Genomic DNA, 14,056 nt, shown 5'->3' on the forward strand with positions numbered 1-14,056 from the left:
CTAAATTAAAAGAAAAAATACAGAGCAAATAAGAAGCAGAAAGAGGAGGAGAAGAAAAAGAACTTTTCTCGGGCTGGCCCGGTGGCGCACTGGATAGTGCGCTGCTTGGGAAGCGCGGCGGCGCTCCTGCCCGAGGGTTCGGATCCCATGTGGAGACTGGTTCCCGCTCACTGGCTGAGCGAGGCGCGGGAGCAACGCCGAGGGTTGCGATCCCGTTGCCGGTCCCGGTCCGGTACGGGGGCGACACTGAGGGTTGCGATCCATTGCCGGACACGGAAAAAGACAAAAAAAAAAAGAAAAGAAAAGAAAATGAGATTAGTTTGGCAAAAAAAATTTTTTAATAAATTTTTTATTGAAGTAGCTACAGATATCTAAGCAGGTGTTGAATTTTGAATTGTCATGGAGTGAAAACTACCACTAAGTTAAAGAAAGAAAACATTACCAGTGCCCATGGGCTGCCCACTCAAGAGCTACCTATCTATAACCCATGAAAAGACCTGGTGCCAAGGCTGTGGTTAGCTAGTAGATATAACAATAATTACCTAAGCATGTTAAACTAGCTCTCTGAAGCATTTGGACTGCGGAATACAGAGAGGATTGGCCAATTGGAAATGAGAGGGAAATGGGGCACATTAAAAACATAGACACAGACATGCTATGACAGGTAGTACAGATAGCACTAGTGAGACAATCTAGCCTCTGACTTGACTTGGATCCTGAACTTTTTTATTTCGATTCATGTATATCCTTAAAATAAATCCTGTTTTTCTTACGTTGCCCTGTTCCTTGCAATCAGAAGATACTAATAACAAAACTGTAAGCCAGGGAGAATCCCCAACCTCATCATTTCAACCCCCAACTCCAACTGATTGGTGTGGCTGCCTGGAGAACTGTGTCAAAAATAACCCTAAGGCTTAGTAAGAGTTTAATGGAGAATAGCTGTAGTGTCTGCCACTGTAGTGGTATTTTTTAGGGGGACAAAAGGCAGGCAGGATGGTGCCATGTATTTGCCATCTCTACCCTACGCTGATATCATGAAGAAATCAACCAAAAGGTGGAAAAAACTGAGCAATGAATCACTGTATTAAGCTGAATATTTCTGTTTAATAATATCTTTTCCTTAGCTATTTCCCTCCCCTCACTCTGTATTTCAACCACAATACTTTTAATTGTCAGAGTCTCTAGAGAATATAGAGGTAAAACACAACTTACAAACCAGGTATCACTGCCTAAGCCAAATTGTTTATAGCCTTCTCAGAACAGAGAGATTTGATCCTGTTGCACTGGTAGCCTTACGAGGCTACACTACATAGAGAAAGCAATTCTTTTCCCCTAGGAAAAGCATGAAGGAATTAAGATTATGTTGGCTGAAAACTCAATAACATTCTAAACTGTATGGGTCAACTTTAGATTTGCAAGAGAATGAGATTGAAAGGTATGCTTACAAGTGTACTGATTAAAATATTCATAACTGGAAGAGAATCCTTTTTGAAATTCATATTTTAGGACCATTAAATCACTATTCATAGCTCCAGTTACTAATCAGTTTATCATGCCAGGCAATCAGATTTTTAGAACACCTGCAGTGGTGAGCCATCTCTATGCTAGCTTTCCCAGTTATTATAGAAGAGAGGTACAAATAAATATGACTTTGTGTTTGTTTTTATGAAATATTTCCCTTTACTGGGATTTTAAACTGTATTTTTCTTTATGGGCTATGAAAGTGTTATGTTTTAAACCAGTAAATTATTTTATTTCTTATCTGGTTGCTAGGGAAATGAGGTAAGCCAGAGAGGGCTCAGTCATCCCTGACTAATAGAAATTCAGAAAGTTTAATTGGCACAGCTATTCCAGCAGAAGTGGGAAAGTGTTAAAAACTAGTTTGCCTGTAACTTTGACTCTGTAATAAAAAGTTGGATCAACACAGTTGTGTTCTAAAATAACTGCTCGTTGAAAGTTATATAAGAAGTATTGTTGTTTAAAGGAACTAGCTAAGATCAACAGCACTCAATACCAGCAACAAGCCTTTACAGAAATTTCATCATTTCCCAACATAGGCTAAGGAAACAGCCAAGGTACTGGTCCAAAACTCCTGAAGCTGAGGAATAACCTACATTTGTTAGTTAGCATGCAGCTAAGGAGGAAGATGGGGTCCCACATGGATATTCCTTTGGAGTACTGAAGTGGGCTTCTTCATACCTGCATGAATGCTCAAGAGACATCCAAATATACATAATTAATATGTATAAAGCCTAAGCATGAACATAAGGCCTCAACCTCTCTCTTCTCACGTCTTTCATGCCCCTACTCTGGAATGGATCTAAATTTACCTTTCAAATCATTTCTGTTTTTCTTCCTTATCCCTTTTCCTGCCCCTAAATGTGAGCTATGTTTTTTGATTATGCTTCTGCCTCTGGTCCTCTACATACTCCAGCTTTCAGAATTTCATTCACTTTCAAGCCTTCTATTTTGACTTTTATGTAGATAATTCCTTGGATACATACTCCAGCCTGACCTTTCTTCCCAGCTTTAAGCCCATTTCTTCAATTGCCTGCTAGATATTTCCTCACTCAAACTCAGTATATAAAATTTAATTCAATTTTTTTCCTGTTGACTTCCCTATTTTTTTTAATGGTACCGTCAGCCCTCCATATCCACGGGTTTCACGTCAGTAGATTCAACCAAACACAGATCAAAAATATTTGGAAAAAAATAACACTACAACAAAAAATTTATAAATTAGAAACATACAGTGTAACAAGTATTTACACAGCATTTACATTGTATTAGGTATTATAACTAATCTAGAGATGATTTAAAGTATACAGGAGGGGCTGGCAGTTAGCTCAGCTCAGTTGGTTAGAGCGCTGTGTTTTAACACCCAGGTCAAGGGTTTGGATCTCCATACTGGCCAGCACCAGAAAAATAAATAAATAAAGTATACAGGAGGAGGGAGGGAGGTAATATGCAAATACCACACCATTTTATATAAGGGATTTGAGCATTCTGGAACTAATTCTCCCATGGATATTGAGGAACAACTGTACTAATTTGCTGCTTTCATTCAGTCTCAAAATCATGGAGTCATATTTTAATCTTTACTCTCTCTGACTTCTAACATCTAATCTTTCAAATTCTTCAAAATGTTTCTTGCATCTGCCCTTCCCTTCCCATGCCTACCATCTTATCTCAGGACTTTGTTATTTTCTTAATTCTGAGATGCCTATTTTTTCATTATTTTATATACCTAAAATCAAGATTTATCTTATAATCAATGTATATTTTTAATGTAGAGTGATTTATTATAAAATTCTGTTATTTCAATAACGTCTTAGAATCGAGAAACGTCTTAGGCATCAAAGACCTAAATTACTGTGCAACTTAACTCTTCCTGCCTGCATTCCCTCTAATCTGTCCTACACACTACTGCTTGATCAATCTCCTTAAAAGACTGCTTTCATCAAGTTATTTCTTTGCTTAAGAAAAACTTCAGTGGCTCCTCATTCCCTGCTGGATAAAGAATGCCTAGGGGATAAAGTGTGGCATTTAAGGTCCTCCAAAATTTAGGGTCCCTGATCGCTTGCTGATCTTACCAACATTATTCTCCTACCCAGATCCTTTTGCCTTAAACAGTTCCTTTGCTCCCTTTTTGGTGTCATTCTCCACAGTTTGAAAGCTGTTCCTTGTCTGCTACTTATGGTCTACTTAGGTTTCAAATCCTATTTCTGTTGCGAAACCTAATCTGAACACCCTATCCTAAAATAATTTCTTTCTCTTCTGAATTCCTGTAGCACTTGTCTAGATTACTCATTTCATGCTTATAATTAATTACCTGTTGTCTTTGAATGCATATATTTGTGAGTGTAAAGTTATGCATCTGATGTATTATTAGGAACCTAAGAAAATCAGTAGCATCAGTAACTTCACTATACTAGGGGTCTTCAAAAAGTTCGTAGAACAGAAAAAAGAAAAAAAGGAAAAAAACCAAAAAGTTCATAGAAAGATTCTTATTATCTTCTAATTCCACTTTCTATGAGCTTTTTTTTTTTTTTTAAAAGATGACCAGTAAGGGGATCTTAACCCTTGACTTGGTTTTGTCAGCACCACGCTCAGCCAGTGAGCGAACCGGCCATCCCTATATGGGATCCGAACCCGTGGCCTTGGTGTTATCAGCACCACACTCTCCCGAGTGAGCCACGGGCCGGCCCTCTATGAGCTTTTTGAAGTATCCTCATATATAACCTATTTCTTTAATCAGATCATAAATTCCTTGAAGTTAACCTGTTAGGTATGCTTGTCTCCCTTATAGTTAACTCGAATCATACCTTATTTAAGAAACACAGTCAATAAACATTGAGTCAAAGGAGGATCACATCTCTTACCAAAGATTCATTGCCATCCCCCTTCTTTTCTCTGTGGGTAGGCCAAGTCACTTGTATTCAACTTCCCCCATTGACCATCCTCCACCATCTAGGCTTATGATTTTAGTAGTACAACACTGTTGCTCAGTCTTTATAATCAATCAAGTATAAAAGAGCATGGTGAGTTGAAGAACAAGGAGAAATTTAGCAATGTTACATGTTAGATGTGTGGAGACAGAAAGTAGTTGGATATGTAGCTAGGATTTGGAGTAAGGCCCGGCCAGCAAGGCCCTGCTTGATGTCATGCTAAGGAGGTCAAACTTTCTCCTCACTATAATTAGGAGGGTTTTAATCAGGGGAGTGACATGATCAGATTTGCTTAATTGAAATAATGGAAAATGAATTGGGAAGATGAGGAATGACTAGAAGAAGGGAGACCAGTTAGGAATAATATTGTAGGACCTGAATTAAAGCCATAGTCATGGGAATTAAGAACAAGATGATAATGCTTACTTTGCAGCACATATGCTAAAACTGGAACCATACAGAGAAGATTAGCGTGGCCCCTGTGCAAAAATGACACACAAATTCATGCAGTATTCGAATAGTTTTTTTGTTTTTGTTTTTTAAAGATGACCAGTAAGGGGATCTTAACCCTTGGCTTGGTGTTGTCAGCACCACGCTCCGCCAGTGAGTGCACCGGCCATCCCTACATAGGATCCGAACCCGTGGCCTCAGCGCTACCAGCGCCGCACCCTCCTGAGCCACGGGCCAGCCCTGGAGTCTGACTTTAAATACTCTCTAATGCCAGTCCCCAAATGCCTGTCATGAAATGCACAGTGGTATTTGGAAACAGAACATAGGGGTATCAAAAACATCATGTAGAGACAAAGCCATTGGACAAAGTGGAGATGGAAGAGGAAATTCAAGGAAGGAGAGGTAAAGATGGAACAAAAAGGACACTCTCTCTCCCTTGCCATCAAGCAGACATTTAGAAGACTTGCTGTGTAGAGAGCAAGTCACTTAGAAATAAATCCAAGAATTAGGGCCGGCCTGTGGCTCACTTGGGAGAGTGTGGTGCTGATAACACCAAGGCCACAGGTTTGGATCCCTATGTCAGGAAGCCCGTTTAGCTCAACTGGGAAGAGTGTGGTGTTGACAACACCAGGTTGAGGGTTAAGATCCCCTTACCGATCATCTTTTTTTTTTTAAAAGAAAACGAATGAGAGGATGGAATTGAGGGAATGTGGAGAATGAATGTACAGGACTTGGTGGCAGAGATGAGATTGAAGGGATGATGATGGAAGAGAATGACTTAGGTTTCTATTTCAAGCAACGGAGTGACTAGCAATGCTGTTATCTGAAATAGAGGAGAAGCAGATTTGGGAATGGGCTGGAGTAGGTGAGAAGGTAATGAACCCTAATTTTGGAATCTGCAGCACCTACAAGACATTTTCATGAGCCTGAGGATCTGGAGAAAGGTACAGATGGGAGACACAGACTTGTGATGAGCATTCTTTACTCCATAAACTTCATGTCTTTCTGTTTTGAAAGACACTACTTTAGCCCAAGGCACCCAGCTATGTTTCTAGCCTTACCTGTTCCACCAGATTTTTCTGCCCTTGATTCTCAGTTTGTTACACTTTTTACTCTTGGCCAGTTCAGAACTCTTTTATAGTATTTTACATATAGGAGTTGTCTAAGTTTTAGATAGTAGATTCTCAGACATTATTTAACTTTTTTTTTAAAAAAAGATGACCAGTAATGGGATCTTAACCCTTGACTTGGTGTTGTCAGCCCCACTGTCTCCCAAGTGAGCGAACCAGCCATCCCTACATAGGGTGGCCTTGGTGTTGTCAGCACCACACTCTCCCTCCCAAGTGAGCCATGGGCTGGCCCTTTATTTAACTTAATAGGGTGTAAAGTTCTGCAGAAACCCAGGGACGTTAGTCTATTGCACTTTATGTTAAACATTCTGTGATGCTTTCCTGGTCATGTTCCCTCTTTTCCAACTCATTTTTTCCAGCTGCCCATGCGCCTAGTCTTTTCTGCCCTCTAACTTCTCTTCTCTTAACCCCTTCTTTACACTGTTGGTCACTGCCTCATTCTTGAAATGTTCTACTTCCTGGGCTTCCAAGACACCTAATTTCCTGCCTACCTCCAACATCTCTGGCTGTTATACTTCCTCAAACCCCTACTTAAAAGTTAATAATTCCTAGGATTCTGTATTTAGCATTCCTTACATCTCATTTTAGTATACACCCAGCATGACCTCATCCACTTCTGTGGCTTAACAAACAATTATTTAGGGGCTGGCCGGTTAGCTCAGTTGGTTAGAGCGCTGTGTTATAACACCAGGGTCAAGGGTTCAGATCCTAATACCACACAGCAGACAAAAAAACAAAAGGATCCATCAGTAAAAAACAAATGATTAAAATTATTCCTATGTCTGAATCTCTAGCCCAGTCTTCTCATTCTAAACCCAAATATGCAGTTGCTCATAGAACCTCTTTCTTTGGATGTGTTCTACAGATACTTCAAATCAACTTGTCCAAAATTAAGTTTTCTCCTTCCCCATAAACCTGGGCTTTCTCCTCCATTCTAATTCTCAGTGAATGGTATTATCATCTACGCAGTAACCTTGGAGGCATCCTTGACTTCTCCCCGTCCTTTATGTCTCACATTCAGTATGCCATGAAAACCTATAGATTTTTTATTTTCAGAGTATTTTCCTGGAAGAGAACATGGTATAATTGAAGACAATAAAATGGAAATGAGAATAGCATACAGGGGAGACCAGCCTGACAGGAGAAAAGTTTTATTGAGGGGTATTGAAAAATATGATTGGATTAAGTGGGAGAGTACTTTGGAAGGTAACTTGAAGGTCACATAGAGTATTTCAGAGTTGATGTAGTCATAGAAACCACCAAACATTAGGCAGATAAATATGGTAATTTCAAGCCACATTTTTAAAAAGCCAGTAATAAAAAAATGGGTGGAGAGATGAGTTAGAGCGACTATTACCTTTGTAATTAGAGATAACCATTTCTTAGTAGGTTTCATTGAAACATGAGGAAAAAACTTACAAGTTCCAGCTAGAAGCTCAGAAAGTTCAACTTTGAATTTAAATGTGTGTGTGTGCTACTGAAAAATAAAAATAATTAAAATTCTCGTTGAAGAAAGCAAATTGAAATTAGGTCTGTTACTGCATTAGTATATAGCTAGAAGTAAACTGTGTTGAAAATAATCACAGGAATGACATCACCTGATTGAAAAGTTCTTATAAGCCATTCCTTAACTATAGATAATCTTTAAATTGAGTATATATGCATACCTATATGTTAATCATCCAATTGAAATGTGATTTCTTAAAACATCTGGATTTCCTTACACCTCAATAAAAATTTAGGTTAAAGTACATTATAATATAGCATATTATATGACATATTTGTATATTGATAAACATGGCAATTTCCTTCTTATTTGACTTAGATACTAATTAACTTGGTGTAAATACGCATGCACACACACAGACACACACACACACACACACACCTGCTGCCAATGTGGTCAGTCAATAGTTAAATGACTGGGGAGGAAGAAGTACAAACTAGGCAGCTCTATATGCCATGTTTCAAAAGCAAAAGAAAAAAGTAAAGTAGTTGCAGCAAACATTGCCTCTTTTGGAAATAAATTGTTTTTATGAAGCAGAGAATTCAAGAAGTAAAAGCAAAGAATGAGGGTTTGGATCTTCAAACCAGCCAGCCGCAAAAAAAAAAAAAAAAGAAAGAAAGCAAACCCATTTTATCTGATAAAAGCATCAGGAGTCTGAAGGAAAGAGTTCATTTTCAGCTTCCAGTTTGGAAATGCAGTGAGATCATGAGTTTCAGCACAGTAACTGAGAAACAAATAGCAACCACAAAATGACTAACCTGAGTTAGCAGTAAAAAAATGACATTTAAAAAAAATGATGGGGGCCGGCCCGTGGCTCACTCGGGAGAGTGTGGTGCTGATAACACCAAGGCCCCGGGTTCGGATCCCATATAGGGATGGCCGGTTGGCTCACTGGCTGAGCGTGGTGCTGACAACACCAAGTCAAGGGTAAAGATCCCCTTACCGGTCATCTTTTAAAAAAAAAAAAATGATGGATGTGACATTTAAAACCAAAGCTTTCCTCTTCCTCCTTGTAATTACCCCTTTTTTCTGATTGCAATTTTAGTAATGAAGCTCTACTGAATTGCTAAGTTACTTACATGAGGTCCTTGAAAGCAAGACTCCCTAGGAGGATACACATTGGTTTCCATCTGGAAGCACAAGCTTTGTACTCTGGTGTGGTTTAAATTATTGTGCAGAGCAGCTGTTTGTTCTCTTGGTTTTGCTGCCACAGAGTAGTCAATAATAGGCATTCAAATTCCAGACTAAATCTTAAGCCCCGCCTCTGTGAAAAGGAAGAAAGACTAATGTGGCTCTGAATTCTTCCTGTATTCCTGGACAGTAGGTTGAAAGTGGAAGGACAGTCAGCGTCTCAGTGTTATTCCCCTGTTTATACCATTCTACCTAATGATTTTATTTTCCACTGGAAAAATCTTCTGAGTTTCTGAAGGTAGGAACAAAAAAATCTACAATCAAAATCTCAATAGTCTTTTTCACATTGTTTTCACACAGAGGTACATTCAAGACATTTATTGATATACAACTTTGAGCAAAGAAGTAAAGCAAAGGATTTTTAAAGGTTCCTTAATAGCCACAAACCTCAAGACATTTAGAACCCTTAGTTTCATGAGATTGAAGGAAAATCAATATTGTTGCATATCTAGGCTACATTAAAATGGAAAAATGTGCTACATTTTATAAACAATGCACCTTGTGTTTTTCGTGCTTAGGGACCCCCACAGCCAGATTGGTGGCAAGGGATACTGACTGATGATCTGCTGGTGAAACACGACTTTCCATTCCATTGAATAATGCTCGTTTGAACACATGAGCAACCTAGTCTTATCTACCACACCACTTTACATTCGATGGGGAAAGCTGTAATAAAAAGCAATCCACTTTTAAGAAGAGAATACTTAAACTGCCATTTTAAAAAACTGATGAATGGGATGGGAAACATAAACTAGCATAGGCTAGCACATTTTACTGAACTAGCACAGGCTGGCACAAACCGAAGTTGTGTGAACAGATGTTAAAAAACACAAATAAAATAGTAAATAAAATTCAATGGTGTATGAAAAGAATAATAGCTAAAGACCAAATAACATTTGTCTCTGGGCTGTTAGTGTGGTTCAATTTTAGAAAATCTTTTGATAAAATCTGTTGTATTATTGTGAGACATGCCCTCACCCGTCCAAGGCCAAAGGATGGACACGGAGACAGGAGGTACAGCGAAGCCTAGACTTTAATTACGACCTTGCAAGGTTTGGCTGTCTGACCGGCAGGCACACAGAAAAGGGCTGTAGCAAGCAATTTATTCCCTAGTGCACAAGTCCCTGCCCCCGCCTCCTCATTGGTTGGGGTGCACAGTCTTTCTGGATGACGTCTAAGATTAAGATTACCCTGATTTATTACCCCCTTGTAAGAAATTTCTTTGTGTGAGGGCTCAAGACAAGCCGGGGGTGGGGGGGTCCACCCTGTGAAAGGAGAAACATTAGGAAATGAAGAGAACAATAAGGACTATTAACTCATTACCATTTGTGCTGCTGTAACGAACTACCGCAGATTGGCCTATAAACAACAGAAATTTATTTCACAGTTCTGAGGGCTGGGAAGCCCAAGATCAAGGCACCAGCAGATTCAGCGTCCAGTGAGGATCCATTAAAATGAATCACTTAGATTATTTTCTTACAGTTATCAAAAGAGAAAAACAATATAATAAGTTAGATTCTGAAAAAGCATTTGCTACATCCATTTCTTTCTTTCTTTTTTTTTTTTTTTAAGATGACCGGTAAGGGGATCTTAACCCTTGGCTTGGTGTTGTCGGCACCACGCTCTCCCAAGTGAGCTAACCTGCCATCCCTATATGGGATCCGAACCCGTGGGCTTGGTGTTATCAGCACCGAGTGAGCCATGGGCCAGCCCCATCCATTTCTGATTTAAAAAAACAAAACAAAAACAAAAATATTCCCATGCTATCGCCATCACTGTTTACACTGCACTGAAAATCTTAACCAAACCAATGCAACAAGGCAAATAAGAGGGTACTTCAAAAAGTTTGTGGAAAAATGGAATTAAAAGATAATATGGAAAAAACCCTTTCCATGAAGTTTTTGAAGACTCCTCTATATGAAGCATAAATATCAGAAAGGTAGAATGCAACAGCACATAAAAAATTAAAAATACCTTCAGACTCACTTATCATTTTTCTCTTCTGCATCTGTCATTGTGACCTCAGGGAAGGGGAGAGGTCAAATGACACCTCAGGAAGGAGAAGGATGTGAGACAGGAAGACTCCTTGCAAGAGAGAATAATCTACTTCTTCCAGCTCCATGGGATGGTGGGACGACAATGGGAGTGGGATGGGGTAGGATGATGAGGAAATGATCGAGTTAGTGTGACTTACATTTCTCGCTCTCCAGGCTGAAATCTGGAGTGTGGTCATGGGGTGTTGATAGGTTGAAAGGGATCGTCTTAGTCCATTTGTGCTGCTGTAACAAACTACCGCAGATTGGCCTATAAACAACAGAAATTTATTTCACAGTTCTGAGGGCTGGGAAGCCCAAGATCAAGGCACCAGCAGATTCAGAGTCCAGTGAGGGTCCATTTGCTCATAGTGGGCCTGTCTTACTGTAACCTCACACAGAGGAAGGAACAGGGCATCACTCTTGGGCCTCTTTTATAAGGGCGCTATTCCCATTCATGAGGGCTCCAACCTTACGATTAATCACCTCCCAAAGGTACCACCTCCTAGTATCATTACATTGGGAATTAGTATTTCAATAAATGAATTTGGGGGGGGGGACACAAATATTCAAACCATATCAGGGATGCCGAAAACAGATTTTACATAAATTGCCATTTGGGACTCTGGATGCCTCACGGGATAGGCCCCCTTTATCCTGTCCCACCAACATGAGGTGGCTGCAAGGAGTGAAATAAATGGCATGACACAGGCAGAGGGAGGCTTGAGCTGAATTTCATAGATATTCTCCATCTGCTCCTGAATGCAATGATTCTCAAGGGAGGCAGTTCCAACCCCAAAGGAGTGTGTGGGGGTGTATTTTTAGTCATCACAATGAGGAACAGGTACTTTTGGTTTTCACTGATAAGAACTTCTTGCAATACCAGGAATTGTCCTACACAGCAAAAAATTCTCCTGCCCCCAAAGGCAGGACCACTCCCGTAGAGAAATTCTGCTGAAGTACATATTATGCTCACTCTCCTTTCACCATATGTAGAAAGCCTAAGGAATTTGTGCTTACACAGAAAATAATAGAGTAGTCTTCTGTAATTTGATTTGGAAGTTAGGGGTGTTATGCCTCATGGGTCTCCCCTAAGGCACAGAATTCTTAATCATTATGTATTTACATATTATAAAGCAAGCCATAGACTCAATTGTGAACTTAAAGCAGTGTTGCAATCAGAGAAACTGGCTGGGCCACTAAAGAGTAATTTTAAAATAGCTTATTTTTTTGAATACTTCTCAAATATGATGAGATGGACACATAATCCTCAACAACATTTTTTTGTTAATCTCTGCTCTTCATTCCCATCCATTTCCTCACACTCAGTCTGCTCGTTTTCCTTTCTTAACTAAAAACAATGAAAAAAAGTCCTCTTCTTCCCTGTCCCCTTTTTTAGCCTGTATCATTAAAGCTCAGGTGGACCCTCTTTGGAGGGGCAGGAGAGAGCACTTCTAAAGTGGGCCAGGGCAGTATCCTCTTTTTCAGGTAGGGAAAGAAGTGGGTTTCACAGATAATTTGTATGCCTTCTCACTTCCTCTTGGTTAATCTTGGCAGACATTCCGTCAATAAAAGTATTCAATATTTAATGTACCGCTCAGAGACTCCCTCTGGGACCTCCCTTGACTACTTACAAATTAGCAGGGGGATAAAAAAAAGACCTCTCCAATAGAAAAAGGGGCAGGGTAGGACTAGGGAACTCACAAAGAAAGAAATGCCTACTCAGTGAGCACCTCCTACCAAAAGTCCTACCTTATTTACTATTTGAGAGAGTGCAAATATTTTTGCCTCTCAAACTAGCAAAGTAAAAAATTAAAATGTCCAGGGCTGGCTAGTTAACTCAGTTGGTTAGAGCATGGCATTATAACACCAAGCTCAAGGGTTCAGATCCCTGTACTGGCCAGCTGCCACAAAATAAATAAAAAATAAAATGTCCAGTGCTGGAGTAGGTTCAGGAAAAGAATGATCACATGACTCAGCAAGTCTACTTGTAGGTACATACCCCACAGAAATGAAAACATATGTTCCCACACTCCAAAAATATTTGTATACAGGTTCATAGCAGCATTATTCATAAAAGCAAAAAGCAGAAACAACACAAATCTTCAACTGATGAATAAATAAATTAAATGCGGTATACTCATACAATGGGATGTTATTCAGCAATAAAAAGGAATGAAGTACTGACAAATGCAACAACATGGATGAACTTTAAAAACCTTATGCTATGCGAAAGAAGCAAATCACAAAAGACCACATATTGTATCATTCCAAACGTAGTAGGCAAATCTATAGCGAACAAAAGTAGACTAGAGGTTGATTAGGGCTGAGGGATTTGTTGGGAAAAAGGGAGGGACTGACTGCTAATGGATACAAAGTTTCTTTTGAGGNAGAAGCAAATCACAAAAGACCACATATTGTATCATTCCAAACGTAGTAGGCAAATCTATAGAGAACAAAAGTAGACTAGAGGTTGATTAGGGCTGAGGGATTTGTTGGGAAAAAGGGAGGGACTGACTGCTAATGGATACAAAGTTTCTTTTGGGGGTGATGAAAATGTTCTAAAATTGTGGTTATGGTTGAATAATTTTATGAATATAATAAAAACCACATTCTAAATGGATGAATTGTATGGTATATGAATTATAACCCAATAAAGCTATTATTGAAAAAATTAAAAGAAATCTGGTAGTAGAACTTTTGAAATGAAGTGGGTTTTTCTCTTGTTTTGTTTTTTTGTTTTTTCTTAAGGAAAACAAAACAAAGCAAAACAACTTACTCTGATGTCCCTAGCCTAAGTGATGAGTAGGTAGTACATACAGAATGGTAGTCACATAGCTTGCAAAGGTATATACTGGCAGTTGTTTTTATCCCATTCATTCAATAATTTACTTGAAAGCTATAGTCCTTGTGATTGAATCCCTACACTGTGTTGAAATTAAATAAAATCAGTCTTATTCTGAAGTCTTAAAGAATAATGTTGATCTTTACTCTAGATTACTTTAATTGAGCTTCTCAGGACTTTTATTCAGAGTATTACCCAGAAAGCTCCTAAACATCTTTACACAGTTCTTCTCGTCCCTATAGTTTCCCAGATGTTAGAAATCTCTCGTGTCTCTTTCCACAGGTTTTGCTCCTCACGCTTCTGCTCTTCTGAATCACCTCCTTCTTCATGCCTCTCCCAAAAGGTGACCCATTCTTCTGAATGCAGAAAGTCTGGTGAAAAAAATTCTATATTTGGTTACACATCCTCTGAACAAATATTTGGTGAGTGCCTACTGTGGGCCAAGAGCTCTG

This window comes from Galeopterus variegatus, unplaced genomic scaffold (assembly GCF_000696425.1).
Source record: "Galeopterus variegatus unplaced genomic scaffold, G_variegatus-3.0.2 Scaffold1628, whole genome shotgun sequence".
NCBI classification, from domain to species: Eukaryota; Metazoa; Chordata; class Mammalia; order Dermoptera; family Cynocephalidae; genus Galeopterus; species Galeopterus variegatus.